A 16,624-nucleotide genomic window follows, 5' to 3' on the forward strand; every position below is an offset into this window, starting at 1 on the left:
GATGGTCAGTGGGATACAGTAAACCTGAAGTGAAGCATCGGAATCTATAACTAGTGTCACAGGAATGGTTCAAAACATAGACAGTAAGAGGAGTCAGTTTTCTTATACTTAAGTCGGCATTGTACCTTTTATATTTAATTCCGATGCAATTTCTGTGTTTCATCGTCAATAAGAAGGTCAGAGGGATACAGTAAACCTCAAGTGAAGTATCGGAATCTATAACTAGTGTCACAGGAATGGTTCAAAACATAGACAGTAAGAAGAGTCAGTTTTCTTGTACTTAAGTCGGCATTGTGCCTTTTGTATTTAATTCCGATGTAATTTCTGTGTGTCATCGTCAATACGAACGTCAGAGGGATACAGTAAACATGAAGTGAAGCATCGGAATCTATAACTAGATTCACAGGAATGGTTCAAATCATAGATAGTGAGGAGAGTCAGTTTACTTGTACTTAGGCCGGCATTGTGCCTTTTGTATTTAATCCCGATGCAATATCTGTGTTTCATCGTCAGTAAGAAGGTCAGAAGCATACAGTAAACCTGAAGTGAAGCATCGAAATCTATAACTAGTGTAACAGGAATGTTTCACAACATAGACAGTACGAAGAATCAGTCTTCTTGTACTTAAGTTGGCATTGTGCCATTTGTATTTCATGCCGATGAAATTTCTGTGTTTCATCGTCAATAAGAAGGTCAGAGGGATACAGTAAACCTGAAGTGAGGCATCGGAATCTATAACTAGTGTCACAGGAGTATTTCAAAACATAGACACTAAGAAGAGTCAGTTTTCTTGTACTTAACTGGGCATTGTGCCTTTTGTATTTAATTCCGATTCAATTTCGGTGTTACATCGTCAATAAGACGGTCAGAGGGATACAGTAAACCTGAAGTGAAGCATCGGAATCTATAACTAGTGTCACAGGAATGGTTAAAACATAGATGGTAAGAAGGGTCAGTTTACTTGTACTTAAGTCGGCATTCTGCCACTTGTATATAATTCCGATGCAATTTCTGTGTTTCATCGTCAACACGAAGGTGAGAAGGATACAGTAAACCTGAAGTGAAGCATCGGAATCTATAACTAGTGTCACAGGAATGGTTCAAAACATAGACAGTAAGAAGAGTCAGTTTTCTTATACTTAAGTCGGCATTGTTCCTTTTATATTTAATTCCGATGCAATTTCTGTGTTTCATCGTCAATAAGAAGGTCAGAGGGATACAGTAAACCTCAAGTGAAGTATCGGAATCTATAACTAGTGTCACAGGAATGGTTCAAAACATAGACAGTAAGAAGAGTCAGTTTTCTTGTACTTAAGTCGGCATTGTGCCTTTTGTATTTAATTCCGATGTAATTTCTGTGTGTCATCGTCAATACGAACGTCAGAGGTATACAGTAAACCTGAAGTGAAGCATCGGAATCTAAATCCTGTCTCACAGGAAAGGTTCAAAACATAGACAGTAAGAAGAGCCAGTCCTCTTGTACTTGACTCGGCATTGTGCCTTTTGTATTTAATTCCGATGCAATTTCTGTGTTAGATCGTCAATAAGAAGGTCAGAGGGATACAGTAAACCTGAAGTGAAGCATCGGCATCTATAACTAGTGTCACAGGAATGGTTCAAAACATAGACGGTAAGAAGAGTCAGTCTTCCTGTACTTATGTCGGCATTGAGCCTATTGTATTTAACTAAGATGCAATTTCTGTGTTTCATCGTCAATAGAAAGGGCAGAGGGATACAGTAAACCTGAAGTGAAGTATCGGAATCTATAACTAGTGTCACAGGAATGGTTCAAAACTTAGACAATAAGAAGAGTCAGTTTTTTGTACTTATGTCGGCATTGTGCCTTTTGTATTTAATCCCGATGCAATATCTGTGTTTCATCGTCAGTAAGAAGGTCAGAGGGATACAGTAATCTGAAGTGAAGCATCGAAACCTATAACTAGTGTAACAGGAATGTTTCACAACATAGACAGTACGAAGAGTCAGTCTTCTTGTACTTAAGTCGGCATTGTGCCATTTGTATTTTATGCCGATGAAATTTCTGTGTTTCATCGTCAATAAGAAGGTCAGAGGGATACAGTAAACTTGAAGTGAGGCATCGGAATCTATAACTAGTGTCACAGGAATGGTTAAAACATAGACGGTAAGAAGGGTCAGTTTACTTGTACTTAAGTCGGCATTGTGCCACTTGTATATAATTCCGATGCAATTTCTGTGTTTCATCGTCAACATGAAGGTGAGAGGGATACAGTAAACCTGAAGTGAAGCATCGGAATCTATAACTAGTGTCACAGGAATGGTTCAAAACATAGGCAGTAAGTAGAGTCAGTTTTCTTGTACTTAAGTCGGCATTGTGCCTTTTGAATTTAATTCCGATGCAATTTCTGTGCTTCATCGCCAATAAGAAGATCAGAGGGTTACAGTTAACCTGAAGTGAAGCATCGGAATCTATAACTAGTGTCACAGGAATGGTTCAAAACATAGACAGTAGGAAGAGTCAGTCTTCTAGTACTGAAGTCGGCATTGTGCTTTTTATATTTAATTCCGATGCAATTTCTGTGTTTCATCGTCAATAAGAAGGTCACAAGGATACAGTAAACATGAAGTGAAGCATCTGAATCAATAACTAGTGTCACAGGAATGGTTCAAAACTTAGACAATAAGAAGGGTCAGTCTTCTTGTACTGAAGTCGGCATTGTGCCACTTGTATATAATTCCGATGTAATTTGTGTGTTTCATCGTCAATATGAAGGTCAGAGGGATACAGTAAACCTGAAGTGAAGCATCGGAATCTATAACTACTGTCACAGGAATGGTTAAATCATAGACGGTAAGAAGAGTCAGTTTTCTTGTACTTAAGTCGGCATTGTGCATTTTGTATATAATTTCGATGCAATTTCTGTGTTTCATCGTCAACATGAAGGTGAGAGGGATACAGTAAACCTGAAGTGAAGCATCGCAATCTATAACTAGTGTCACAGGAATGGTTCAAAACATAGACAGTAAGAAGAGTCAGTTTTCTTGTACTTAAGTCGGCATTGTGCCTTTTGTATTTAATTCCGATGCAATTTCTGTGCTTCATCGTCAATAAGAAGGTCAGAGGGTTACAGTAAACCTGAAGTGAAGCATCGGAATCTATAACTAGCGTCACAGGAATGGTTAAAACATAGACGGTAAGAAGGGTCAGTTTACTTGTACTTAAGTCGGCATTGTGCCACGTGTATATAATTCCGATGCAATTTCTGTGTTTCATCGTCAACATGAAGGTGAGAGGGATACAGTAAACCTGAAGTGAAGCATCGCAATCTATAACTAGTGTCACAGGAATGGTTCAAAACATAGACAGTAAGAAGAGTCAGTTTTCTTGTACTTAAGTCGGCATTGTGCCTTTTGTATTTAATTCCGATGCAATTTCTGTGCTTCATCGTCAATAAGAAGGTCAGAGGGTTACAGTAAACCTGAAGTGAAGCATCGGAATCTATAACTAGTGTCACAGGAATGACTCAAAACAAAGACAGTAGGAAGAGTCAGTCTTCTAGTACTGAAGTCGGCATTGTGCCTTTTGTATTTAATTCCGATGCAATTTCTGTGTTTCATCGTCAATAAGAAGGTCACATTGATACAGTAAACATGAAGTGAAGCATCTGAATCAATAACTAGTGTCACAGGAATGGTTCAAAACTTAGACAATAAGAAGGGTCAGTCTTCTTGTTCTTAAGTCGGCATTGTGCCTTTTCTATTTAATTCCGATGCAATTTCTGTGCTTCATCGTCAATAAGAAGATCAGAGGGTTACAGTAAACCTGAAGTGAAGCATCGGAATCTATAAGTAGTGTCACAGGAATGTTTCAAAACATAGACAGTAAGAAGAGCCAGTCTGCTTGTACTTGAGTCTTCATTGTGCCTTTTGTATTTAATTCCGATGCAATTTCTGTGTTTTACCGTCAATAAGAAGGTCGGAGGGATACACTAAACGTGAAGTGAAGCATCTGAATCTATAACTAGTGACACAGGAATGGTTCAAAACATAGACGGTAAGAAGAGCCAGTCTTCTTGTACTTGAGTCGGCATTGAGCCGTTTGTATTTAATTCCGATGCAATTTCTGTGTTTCATCGTCAATAAGAAGGTCAGAGGGATACAGTAAACCTGAAGTGAAGCATCGGAATCTATAACTAGTATCACAGGAATGGTTCAAAACATAGACATTAGGAAGAGTCAGTCTTCTAGTACTTAAGTCGGCATTGTGCCTTTTGTATTTAATTCCGATACAATTTCTGTGTTTCACCGTCAATAAGAAGGTCAGAGGGATACAGTTATCCTGAAGTGAAGCATCGGAATCTATAACTAGTGTCACAGGAATGGTTCAACACATGGAAAATAAGAAGCGCCAGTCTTGTTGTACTTGAGTCGGCATTGTGCCTCTTGTATTTAATTCCGATGCAATTTCTATGTTTCATCGTCAATAAGGCGGACAGAGGGATACAGTAAACCTGAAGTGAAGCATCTGAATCTACAACTAGTGTCACAGGAATGGTTCAAAACATAGACAGTAAGAAGAGTCAGTTTTCTTGTACTTAAGTGGGCATTGTGATATTTGTATTTAATTCCGATGCAATTTCTGTGCTTCATCGTCAATAAGAAGGACAGAGGGTTACAGTAAACCTGAAGTGAAGCATCGGAAAATGTAACTAGTGTCACAGGAATGGTTCAAAACATAGACAGTAGGAAGAGTCAGTCTTCTAGTACTGAAGTCGGCATTGTGCCTTTTGTATTTAATTCCGATGCAATTTCTGTGATTCATCTTCAATACGAAGGTCACAGGGATACAGTAAACATGAAGTGAGGCATCTGAACCAATAACTAGTGTCACATAAATGGTTCAAAACTTAGACAATAAGAAGGGTCAGTCTTCTTGTACTTAAGAAGGCATTGTGCCACTTGTATATAATTCCGATGTAATTTCTTTGTTTCATCGTCAATATGAAGGTCCGAGGGATACAGTAAGCCTGAAGTGAAGCATCGGAATCTATAACTAGTGTCCTAGGAATGGTTCAAAACATAGACGGTAAGAAGAGCCAGTCTTCTTGTACTTGAGTCGGCATTGAGCCTTTTGAATTTAATTCCGATGCAATTTCTGTGTTTCATCGTCTATAAGAAGGTCAGAGGGATACAGTAAACGTGAAGTGAAGCATCGGAATCTATAACTAGTGTCAAAGGAATGGTTTAAAACATAGACAGTAGGATGAGTCAGTCTTCTAGTACTTAAGTCGGCATTGTGCCTTTTGTATTTAATTCCGATTCAATTTCGGTGTTACATCGTCAATAAGACGGTCAGAGGGATACAGTAAACCTGAAGTGAAGCATCGGAATCTATAACTAGTGTCACAGGAATGGATAAAACATAGATGGTAAGAAGGGTCAGTTTACTTGTACTTAAGTCGGCATTCTGCCACTTGTATACAATTCCGATGCAATTTCTGTGTTTCATCGTCAACACGAAGGTGAGAGGGATACAGTAAACCTGAAGTGAAGCATCGGAATCTATAACTAGTGTCAGAGGAATGGTTCAAAACATAGACAGTAGGAAGAGTCAGTCTTCTAGTACTGAAGTCGGCATTGCGCCTTTTGTATTTAATTCCGATGCAATTTCTGTGTTTCATCGTCAATAAGAAGGTCACAGGGATACAGTTAACATGAAGTGAAGCATCGGAGTCTATAACTAGTGTCACAGGAATGGTTCAAAACATAAACAGTAACAAGCGTCAGTTTTCTTGTACTTAAGTCGGCATTGTGCCTTTTGTATTTAATTCCAATGCAATATCTGTGTTTCATCGTCAATATGAAGGTCAGAGGGATACAGTAAACCTGAAGTGAAGCATCGGAATCTATAACTAGTGTCACAGGAATGGTTCAAAACATAGACAGTAAGAAGAGCCAGTCTGCTTGTACTTCAGTCAACATTGTGCCTTTTGTATTTAATTCCGATGCAATTTCTGTGTTTCATCGTCAATAAGAAGGTCGATGGGATACAGTAAACCTGAAGTGAAGCATCTGAATCTATAACTAGTGTCACAGGAATGGTTCAAAACATAGATGGTAAGAAGAGCCAGTCTTCTTGTACTTGAGTCGGCATTAAGCCTTTTGTATTTAGTTCCGATGCAATTTCTGTGTTTCATCGTGAATAAGAAGGTCAGAGGGATACAGTAAACCTGAAGTGAAGCATCGGAATCTATAACTAGTGTCACAGGAATGGTTCAAAACATAGACAGTAGGAAGAGTCAGTCGTCTAGTACTTAAGTCGGCATTGTGCCGTTTGTATTTAACTCCGATGCAATTTCTGTGTTTCATCGTCAATAAGAAGGTCAGAGGGATACAGTAAATCTGAAGTGAAGCATCTGAATCTATAACTAGTGTCACAGGAATGGTTCAAAACATAGACGGTAAGAAGAGCCAGTCTTCTTGTACTTGAGTCGGCATTAAGCCTTTTGTATTTAATTCCGATGCAATTTCTGTGTTTCATCGTCAGTAAGAAGGTCAGAGGGATACAGTAATCTGAAGTGAAGCATCGAAACCTATAACTAGTGTAACAGGAATGTTTCACAACATAGACAGTACGAAGAGTCAGTCTTCTTGTACTTAAGTCGGCATTGTGCCTTTTGTATTTAATTCCGATGTAATTTCTGTGTGTCATCGTCAATACGAACGTCAGAGGGATACAGTAAACCCGAAGTGAAGCATCGGAATCTATAACTAAATTCACAGGAATGGTTCAAATCATAGATAGTGAGAAGAGTCAGTTTTTTGTACTTAAGTCGGCATTGTGCCTTTTGTATTTAATCCCGATGCAATATCTGTGTTTCATCGTCAGTAAGAAGGTCTGAGGGATACAGTAATCTGAAGTGAAGCGTTGAAATCTATAACTAGTGTAACAGCAATGTTCCACAACATAGACAGTACGAAGAGTCAGTCCTCTTGTACTTAAGTCTGCATTGTGCCATTTGTATTTCATGCCGATGAAATTTCTGTGTTTCATCGTCAATAAGAAGGTCAGAGGGATACAGTAAACTTGAAGTGAGGCATCGGAATCTATAACTAGTGTCATAGGAATATTTCATAACATAGACAGTAAGAAGAGTCAGTTTTCTTGTACTTAAGTGGGCATTGTGATATTTGTATTTAATTCCGATGCAATTTCTGTGCTTCATCGTCAATAAGAAGGACAGAGGGTTACAGTAAACCTGAAGTGAAGCATCGGAAAATGTAACTAGTGTCACAGGAATGGTTCAAAACATAGACAGTAGGAAGAGTCAGTCTTCTAGTACTGAAGTCGGCATTGTGCCTTTTGTATTTAATTCCGATGCAATTTCTGTGATTCATCTTCAATACGAAGGTCACAGGGATACAGTAAACATGAAGTGAGGCATCTGAACCAATAACTAGTGTCACATAAATGGTTCAAAACTTAGACAATAAGAAGGGTCAGTCTTCTTGTACTTAAGAAGGCATTGTGCCACTTGTATATAATTCCGATGTAATTTCTTTGTTTCATCGTCAATATGAAGGTCCGAGGGATACAGTAAGCCTGAAGTGAAGCATCGGAATCTATAACTAGTGTCCTAGGAATGGTTCAAAACATAGACGGTAAGAAGAGCCAGTCTTCTTGTACTTGAGTCGGCATTGAGCCTTTTGAATTTAATTCCGATGCAATTTCTGTGTTTCATCGTCAATAAGAAGGTCAGAGGGATACAGTAAACGTGAAGTGAAGCATCGGAATCTATAACTAGTGTCAAAGGAATGGTTTAAAACATAGACAGTAGGATGAGTCAGTCTTCTAGTACTTAAGTCGGCATTGTGCCTTTTGTATTTAATTCCGATTCAATTTCGGTGTTACATCGTCAATAAGACGGTCAGAGGGATACAGTAAACCTGAAGTGAAGCATCGGAATCTATAACTAGTGTCACAGGAATGGTTAAAACATAGATGGTAAGAAGGGTCAGTTTACTTGTACTTAAGTCGGCATTCTGCCACTTGTATACAATTCCGATGCAATTTCTGTGTTTCATCGTCAACACGAAGGTGAGAGGGATACAGTAAACCTGAAGTGAAGCATCGGAATCTATAACTAGTGTCAGAGGAATGGTTCAAAACATAGACAGTAGAAAGAGTCAGTCTTCTAGTACTGAAGTCGGCATTGCGCCTTTTGTATTTAATTCCGATGCAATTTCTGTGTTTCATCGTCAATAAGAAGGTCACAGGGATACAGTTAACATGAAGTGAAGCATCGGAGTCTATAACTAGTGTCACAGGAATGGTTCAAAACATAAACAGTAACAAGCGTCAGTTTTCTTGTACTTAAGTCGGCATTGTGCCTTTTGTATTTAATTCCAATGCAATATCTGTGTTTCATCGTCAATATGAAGGTCAGAGGGATACAGTAAACCTGAAGTGAAGCATCGGAATCTATAACTAGTGTCACAGGAATGGTTCAAAACATAGACAGTAAGAAGAGCCAGTCTGCTTGTACTTCAGTCAACATTGTGCCTTTTGTATTTAATTCCGATGCAATTTCTGTGTTTCATCGTCAATAAGAAGGTCGATGGGATACAGTAAACCTGAAGTGAAGCATCTGAATCTATAACTAGTGTCACAGGAATGGTTCAAAACATAGACGGTAAGAAGAGCCAGTCTTCTTGTACTTGAGTCGGCATTAAGCCTTTTGTATTTAGTTCCGATGCAATTTCTGTGTTTCATCGTGAATAAGAAGGTCAGAGGGATACAGTAAACCTGAAGTGAAGCATCGGAATCTATAACTAGTGTCACAGGAATGGTTCAAAACATAGACAGTAGGAAGAGTCAGTCGTCTAGTACTTAAGTCGGCATTGTGCCGTTTGTATTTAACTCCGATGCAATTTCTGTGTTTCATCGTCAATAAGAAGGTCAGAGGGATACAGTAAATCTGAAGTGAAGCATCTGAATCTATAACTAGTGTCACAGGAATGGTTCAAAACATAGACGGTAAGAAGAGCCAGTCTTCTTGTACTTGAGTCGGCATTAAGCCTTTTGTATTTAATTCCGATGCAATTTCTGTGTTTCATCGTGAATAAGAAGGTCAGAGGGATACAGTAAACCTGAAGTGAAGCATCGGAATCTATAACTAGTGTCACAGGAATGGTTCAAAACATAGACAGTAGGAAGAGTCAGTCGTCTAGTACTTAAGTCGGCATTGTGCCGTTTGTATTTAACTCCGATGCAATTTCTGTGTTTCATCGTCAATAAGAAGGTCAGAGGGATACAGTAATCCTGAAGTGAAGCATCGGAATCTATAACTAGTGTCACAGGAATGGTTCAAAACATAGACAGTAAGAAGAGTCAGTTTTCTTGTACTTAAGTCGGCATTGTGCCTTTTGTATTTAATTCCGATGCAATTTCTGTGTTTCATCGTCAATAAGAGGGTCAGAGGCATACAGTCAACCTGATGTAAAGCATCAAAATCCATAACTAGTGTCACAGGAACGGTTCAAAACATAGACAGTAGGAAGAGTCAGTTTTCTAGTACTTAAGTCGCCATTGTGATTTTTGTATTTAATTCCGATGCAATTTCTGCGTTTCATCGTCAATATGAAGGTCACAGGGATACAGTAAACCTGAAGTGAAGCATTCGAATCTATAACTAGTGTCACAGGAATGGTTCAAAGCATAAACAGTAAGAAGCGTCAGTTTTCTTGTACTTAAGTCGGCATTCTGCCTTTTGTATTTCATTCCGATGCAATTTCTAGGTTTCATCGTCAATAAGATGGTCAGTGGGATACAGTAAACCTGAAGTGAAGCACCGGAATCTATAACTAGTGTCACAGGAATGGTTCAAAACATAGACAGTAAGAAGAGTCAGTTTTCTTATACTTAAGTCGGCATTGTGCCTTTTATATTTAATTCCGATGCAATTTCTGTGTTTCATCGTCAATAAGAAGGTCAGAGGGATACAATAAACCTCAAGTGAAGTATCGGAATCTATAACTAGTGTCACAGGAATGGTTCAAAACATAGACAGTAAGAAGAGTCAGTTTTCTTGTACTTAAGTCGGCAATGTGCCTTTTGTATTTAATTCCGATGTAATTTCTGTGTGTCATCGTCAATACGAACGTCAGAGGGATACAGTAAACCTGAAGTGAAGCATCGGAATCTATAACTAGATTCACAGGAATGGTTCAAATCATAGATAGTGAGGAGAGTCAGTTTACTTGTACTTAGGCCGGCATTGTGCCTTTTGTATTTAATCCCGATGCAACATCTGTGTTTCATCGTCAGTAAGAAGGTCAGAAGCATACAGTAAACCTGAAGTGAAGCATCGAAATCTATAACTAGTGTAACAGGAATGTTTCACAACATAGACAGTACGAAGAATCAGTCTTCTTGTACTTAAGTCGGCATTGTGCCATTTGTATTTCATGCCGATGAAATTTCTGTGTTTCATCGTCAATAAGAAGGTCAGAGGGATACAGTAAACCTGAAGTGAGGCATCGGAATCTATAACTAGTGTCACAGGAGTATTTCAAAACATAGACACTAAGAAGAGTCAGTTTTCTTGTACTTCACTGGGCATTGTGCCTTTTGTATTTAATTCCGATTCAATTTCGGTGTTACATCGTCAATAAGACGGTCAGAGGGATACAGTAAACCTGAAGTGAAGCATCGGAATCTATAACTAGTGTCACAGGAATGGTTAAAACATAGATGGTAAGAAGGGTCAGTTTACTTGTACTTAAGTCGGCATTCTGCCACTTGTATATAATTCCGATGCAATTTCTGTGTTTCATCGTCAACACGAAGGTGAGAGGGATACAGTAAACCTGAAGTGAAGCATCGGAATCTATAACTAGTGTCACAGGAATGGTTCAAAACATAGACAGTAGGAAGAGTCAGTCTTCTAGTACTGAAGTCGGCATTGCGCCTTTTGTATTTAATTATGATGCAATTTCTGTGTTTCATCGTCAATAGGAAGGTCACAGGGATACAGTAAACATGAAGTGAAGCATCGGAGTCTATAACTAGTGTCACAGGAATGGTTCAAAACATAAACAGTAACAAGCGTCAGTTTTCTTGTACTTAAGTCGGCATTTTGCCTTTTGTATTTAATTCCAATGCAATATCTGTGTTTCATCGTCAATATGAAGGTCAGAGGGATACAGTAAACCTGAAGTGAAGCATCGGAATCTATAACTAGTGTCACAGGAATGGTTCAAAACATAGACAGTAAGAAGAGCCAGTATGCTTGTACTTGAGTCAGCATTGTGCCTTTTGTATTTAATTCCGATGCAATTTCTGTGCTTCATCGTCAATAAGAAGGTCAGAGGGTTACAGAAAACCTGACGTGAAGCATAGGAATCTATAACAAGTGGCACAGGAGTGGTTCAAAACATAGACAGTAGGAAGAGTCAGTCTTCTAATACTGAAGTCGGCATTGTGCCTTTTGTATTTAATTCCGATGAAATTTCTGTGTTTCATCGTCAATAAGAAGGTCACAGGGATACAGTAAACATGAAGTGAAGCATCGGAACCTATAACTAGTGTCACAGGAATGGTTCAAAACTTAAACAGTAACAAGCGTCAGTTTTCTTGTACTTAATTCGGCATTGTCCCTTTTGTATTTAATTCCGATGCAATTTCTGTGTTTCATCGTCAATATGAAGGTCAGAGGGATACAGTAAACCTGAAGTGAAGCATCGGAATCTATAAGTAGTGTCACAGGAATGGTTCAAAACATAGAGAGTAAGAAGAGCCAGTCTGCTTGTACTTGAGTCGGCATTGTTCCTTTTGTATTTAATTCCGATGCAATTTCTGTGTTTCATCGTCAATAAGAAGGTCGGAGGGATACACTAAACCTGAAGTGAAGCATCTGAATCTATAACTAGTGTCACAGGAATGGTTCAAAACATAGACAGTAGGAAGAGTCAGTCTTCTAGTACTTAAGTCTTCATTGTGCCTTTTGTTTTTAATTCCGATGCAATGTCTGTGTTTCATCGTCAATAAGAAGGCCAGAGGGATACAGTAATACTGAAGTGATGCATCGGAATCTATAACTAGTGTCACAGGAATGTTTCAAAACATGGGCAATAAGAAGAACCAGTCGTCTTGTACTTGAGTCAGCATTGTGCCTCTTGTATTTAATACCGATGCAATTTCTGTGTTTCATCGCCAATAAGGCGGACAGAGGGATACAGTAAACCTGAAGTGAAGCATCTGAATCTATAACTAGTGTCACAGGAATGGTTCTAAACATAGACAGTAAGAAAAGTCAGTTTTCCTGTACTTAAGTCGGCATTGTGCCTTTTGCTTCATCGTCAATGCAAAGGTCAGAGGGTTACAGTAAACCTGAAGTGAAGCATCTGAATCTATAACTAGTGTCACAGGAATGGTTCAAAACATAAACAGTAACAAGCGTCAGTTTTCTTGTACTTAAGTCGGCATTGTGCCTTTTGTATTTAATTCCGATGCAATATCTGTGTTTCATCGTCAATAAGAAGGTCACAGGGATACAGTAAACATGAAGTGAAGCATCGGAATCTATAACTAGTGTCACAGGAATGGTTCAAAACATAAACAGTAACAAGCGTCAGTTTTCTTGTACTTAAGTCGGCATTGTGCCTTTTGCATTTCATTCCGATGCAATATCTGTGTTTCATCGTCAATATGAAGGTCAGAGGGATACAGTAAACCTGAAGTGAAGCATCGCAATCTGTAACTAGTGTCACAGGAATGGTTTAAAACATAGACAGTAAGAAGAGTCAGTTTTCTTGTACTTAAGTCGGCATTGTGCATTTTGTATTTAATTCCTACGCAATTTCTGTGTTTCATCATCATTAAGAAGGTCAGAGGGATACAGTAAACCTCAAGTGAAGTATCGGAATCTATAACTAGTGTCACAGGAATGGTTCAAAACATAGACAGTAATAAGAGTCAGTTCTCTTGTACTTAAGTCGGCATTGTGCATTTTTTTATTTAATTCCGATGTAATTTCTGTGTGTCATAGTCAATACTAACGTCAGAGGGAGACAGTAAACCTGAAGTGAAGCATCGGAATCTATAACTAGTTTCACAGGAATGGTTCAAATCATAGATAGTAAGGAGAGTCAGTTTACTTGTACTTAAGTCGGCATTGTGCCTTTTGTATTTAATCCCGATGTAATATCTGTGTTTCATCGTCAATAAGAAGGTCAGAGGGGTACAGTAAACCTGAAGTGAAGCATCGAAATCTATAACTAGTGTAACAGGAATGTTTCAAAACACAGACAGTAAGAAGAGTCAGTCTTCTTGTACATAAGTCGTCATTGTGCCTTTTGTATTTAATTCCGATACAATTTCTGAGATTCATCGTCAATAAGAAGGTCAGAGGGATACAGTAAACCTAAAGTGAAGCATCGGAATCTTTAACTAGTGTCACAGGAATGGTTCCAAACATAAACAGTAAGTAAGCGTCAGTTTTCTTGTACTTATGTCGGCATTGTGCCTTTTGTATTTAATTCCGATGCAATTTCTGTGTCTCAACGTTAATAAGAAGGTCAGAGGGATACAGTAATCCTGAAGTGAAGCATCGGAATCTACAACTAGTGTCACTGGAATGGTTCAAAACATGGACAATAAGAAGAGCCAGTCTTCTTGTAATTGAGTCGGCATTGTGCCTCTTGTATTTAATTCCGATGCAATTTCTTAGATTCATCGTGTATAAGGCGGACAGACGGATACAGTAAACCTGAAGTGAAGCATCTGAATCTATAACTAGTGTCACAGGAAAGGTTCAAAACGTAGACAGTAAGAAGAGTCAGTTGTCTTGTACATAAGTCGGCATTGTGCCTTTTGTATTTAATTTCGATGCAATTTCTGCGCTTCATCGTCAATATGAAGGTCAGAGGGTTACTGTAAACCTGAAGTGAAGCATCGGAATCTATAACTTAGTTTCACAGGAATGGTTCAAAACATAGACAGTAGGAAGAGTCAGTCTTCAAGTACTGAAGTCGGCATTGTGCCTTTGGTATTTAATTCCGATGCAATTTCTGTGTTTCATCGTCAATAAGAAGGTCACAGGGATACAGTAAACCTGTAGTGAAGCATCGGAATCTATAACGAGTGTCACAGGAATGGTTCAAAACATAAACAGTAAGAAGCGTGAGTTTTCTTGTAATTAAGTCGGCATTGTGCCTGTTGTATTTAATTCCGATGCAATATCTGTGTTTCATCGTCAATATGAAGGTCAGAGGGATACAGTAAGCCTGAAGTGAAGCATCGGAATCTATAACGAGTGTCACAGGAATGGTTCAAAACATAGACAGTAAGAAGAGCCAGTCTGCTTGTACTTGAGTCGGCATTGTGCCTTTTGTATTTAACTCTGATTCAATTTCTGTGTTTCATCGTCAATAAGAAGGTCGGAGGGATACAGTAAACCTGAAGTAAAGCATCTGAATCTATACCTAGTGTCACTGGAATGGTTCAAATCATAGACGGCAAGAAGAGCCAGTCTTCTTGTACTTAAGTCGGCATTGTGCTTTTTGTATTTAATTAGGATGCAATTTCTGTGTTTCATCGTCAATAAGAAGGTCAGAGGGATACAGTAATCCTGAAGTGAAGCATCGGAATCTATAACTAGTGTCACAGGAATGGTTCAAAACATGTACAATAAGAAGAGCCAGTCTTCTTGTACCTGAGTCGGCATTGTGCCTCTTGTATTTAATTCCGATGCAATTTCTGTGTTTCATCGTCAATAAGGCGGACAGAGGGATACAGTAAACCTGTAGTAAAGCATCTGAATCTAAAACTAGTGTCACAGGAATGGTTCAAAACATAGATGGTAAGAAGAGCCAGTCTTCCTGTACTTAAGTCGGCATTGAGCCTTTTGTATTTAATTCCGATGCAATTTCTGTGCTTCATCATCAATAAGAAGGTCAGAGGGTTACAGTAAACCTGAAGTGAAGCATCGGAATCTATAACTAGTGCCAAAGGAATGGTTCAAAACATAGACAGTAGGAAGAGTCAGTCTTCTAGTACTGAATTCGGCATTGTGCCTTTTGTATTTAATTCCGATGCAATTTCTGTGTTTCAATATCAATAACAAGGTCACAGGGATACAGTAAACCTGAAGTGAAGCATCGGAATCTATAACTAGTGTCACAGGAATGGTTCAAACATAAACAGTAAGAAGCGTCAGTTTTCTTGTACTTAAGTCGGCATTGTGTCTTTTGTATTTAATTCCGATGCAATTTCTGTGTTTCATCGTCAATATGAAGGTCAGAGGGATACAGTAAACCTGAAGTGAAGCATCGGAATCTATAATTAGTGTCACAAGAATGGTTCAAAATATAGACAGTAAGTAGAGCCAGTCTGCTTGTACTTGAGTCGGCATTGTGCCTTTTGCATTTAATTCCGATGCAATATCTGTGTTTCATCGTCAATAAGAAGGTCGGAGGGATACAGTAAACCTGAACTGAAGCATCTGAATGTATAACTAGTGTCACAGGAATGGTTCAAAACATAGACGGTAAGATGAGCCAGTCTTCTTGTACTTAAGTCGGCATTGAGCCTTTTGTATTTAATTCCGATGCAATTTCTGTGTTTCATCGTCAATAAGAAGGTCAGAGGGATACAGTAAACCTGAAGTGAAGCATCGGAATCTATAACTGGTGTCACAGGAATGGTTCAAAACATAGACAGTAGGAAGAGTCAGCCTTCTAGTACTTAAGTCGGCATTGTGCATTTTGTATTTAATTCCGATGCAATTTCTGTGTTTCATCGTCAATAAGAAGGTCACAGGGACACTGTAATCCTGAAGTGAAGCATCGGAATCTATAACTTGTGTCACAGGAATGGTTCAAAACATAGACAGTAGGAAGAGTCGGTCTTCTAGTACTGAAGTCGGCATTGTGCCTTTTGTATTTAATTCCGATGCAATTTCTGTGTTTCGTCGTCAATAAGAAGGTCAGAGGGATACAGTAAACCTGAAGTGAAGCATCGGAATCTATAACTAGTGTCACAGGAAAGGTTCAAACCATAGACAGTAAGAAGAGTCAGTTTTCTTGTACTTAAGTCGGCATTGTGCCTTTTGTATTTAATTCCGATGCAATATCTGTGTGTCATCGTCAATACGAACGTCAGAGGGATACAGTAAAACTGAAGTGAAGCATCGGAATCTATAACTAGTTTCACAGGACTGGTTCAAATCATAGATAGTAAGGATAGTCAGTTTATTTGTACTTCAGTCGGCATTGTGCCTTTTGTATTTAGTTCCGATGCAATTTCTGTGTTTCATCGTCAATAAGGAGGTCAGAGGGATACAGTAAACCTGAAGTGAAGCATCTAAATCTATAACAAGTGTCACAGGACTCGTTAAAACATAGACGTTAAGAAGGGTCAGTCTCCTTGTACTTAAGTAGGCATTGTGCCACTTGTATATAATTCCGATGCAATTTCTGTGTTTCATCGTCAACATGAAGGTGAGAGGGATACAGTAAATCTGAAGTGAAGCATCGGAATCCATAACTAGTGTCTCAGGAATGGTTCGAAGCATAGACAGTAAGAAGAGCCAGTCTGCTTGTACTTGAGTCGGCATTGTGCCTTTTGTATTTAGTTCCGATGCAA

The sequence above is a fragment of the Schistocerca americana genome, chromosome 2 (genome assembly GCF_021461395.2).
Source record: "Schistocerca americana isolate TAMUIC-IGC-003095 chromosome 2, iqSchAmer2.1, whole genome shotgun sequence".
In the NCBI taxonomy this organism is placed as follows: Eukaryota; Metazoa; Arthropoda; class Insecta; order Orthoptera; family Acrididae; genus Schistocerca; species Schistocerca americana.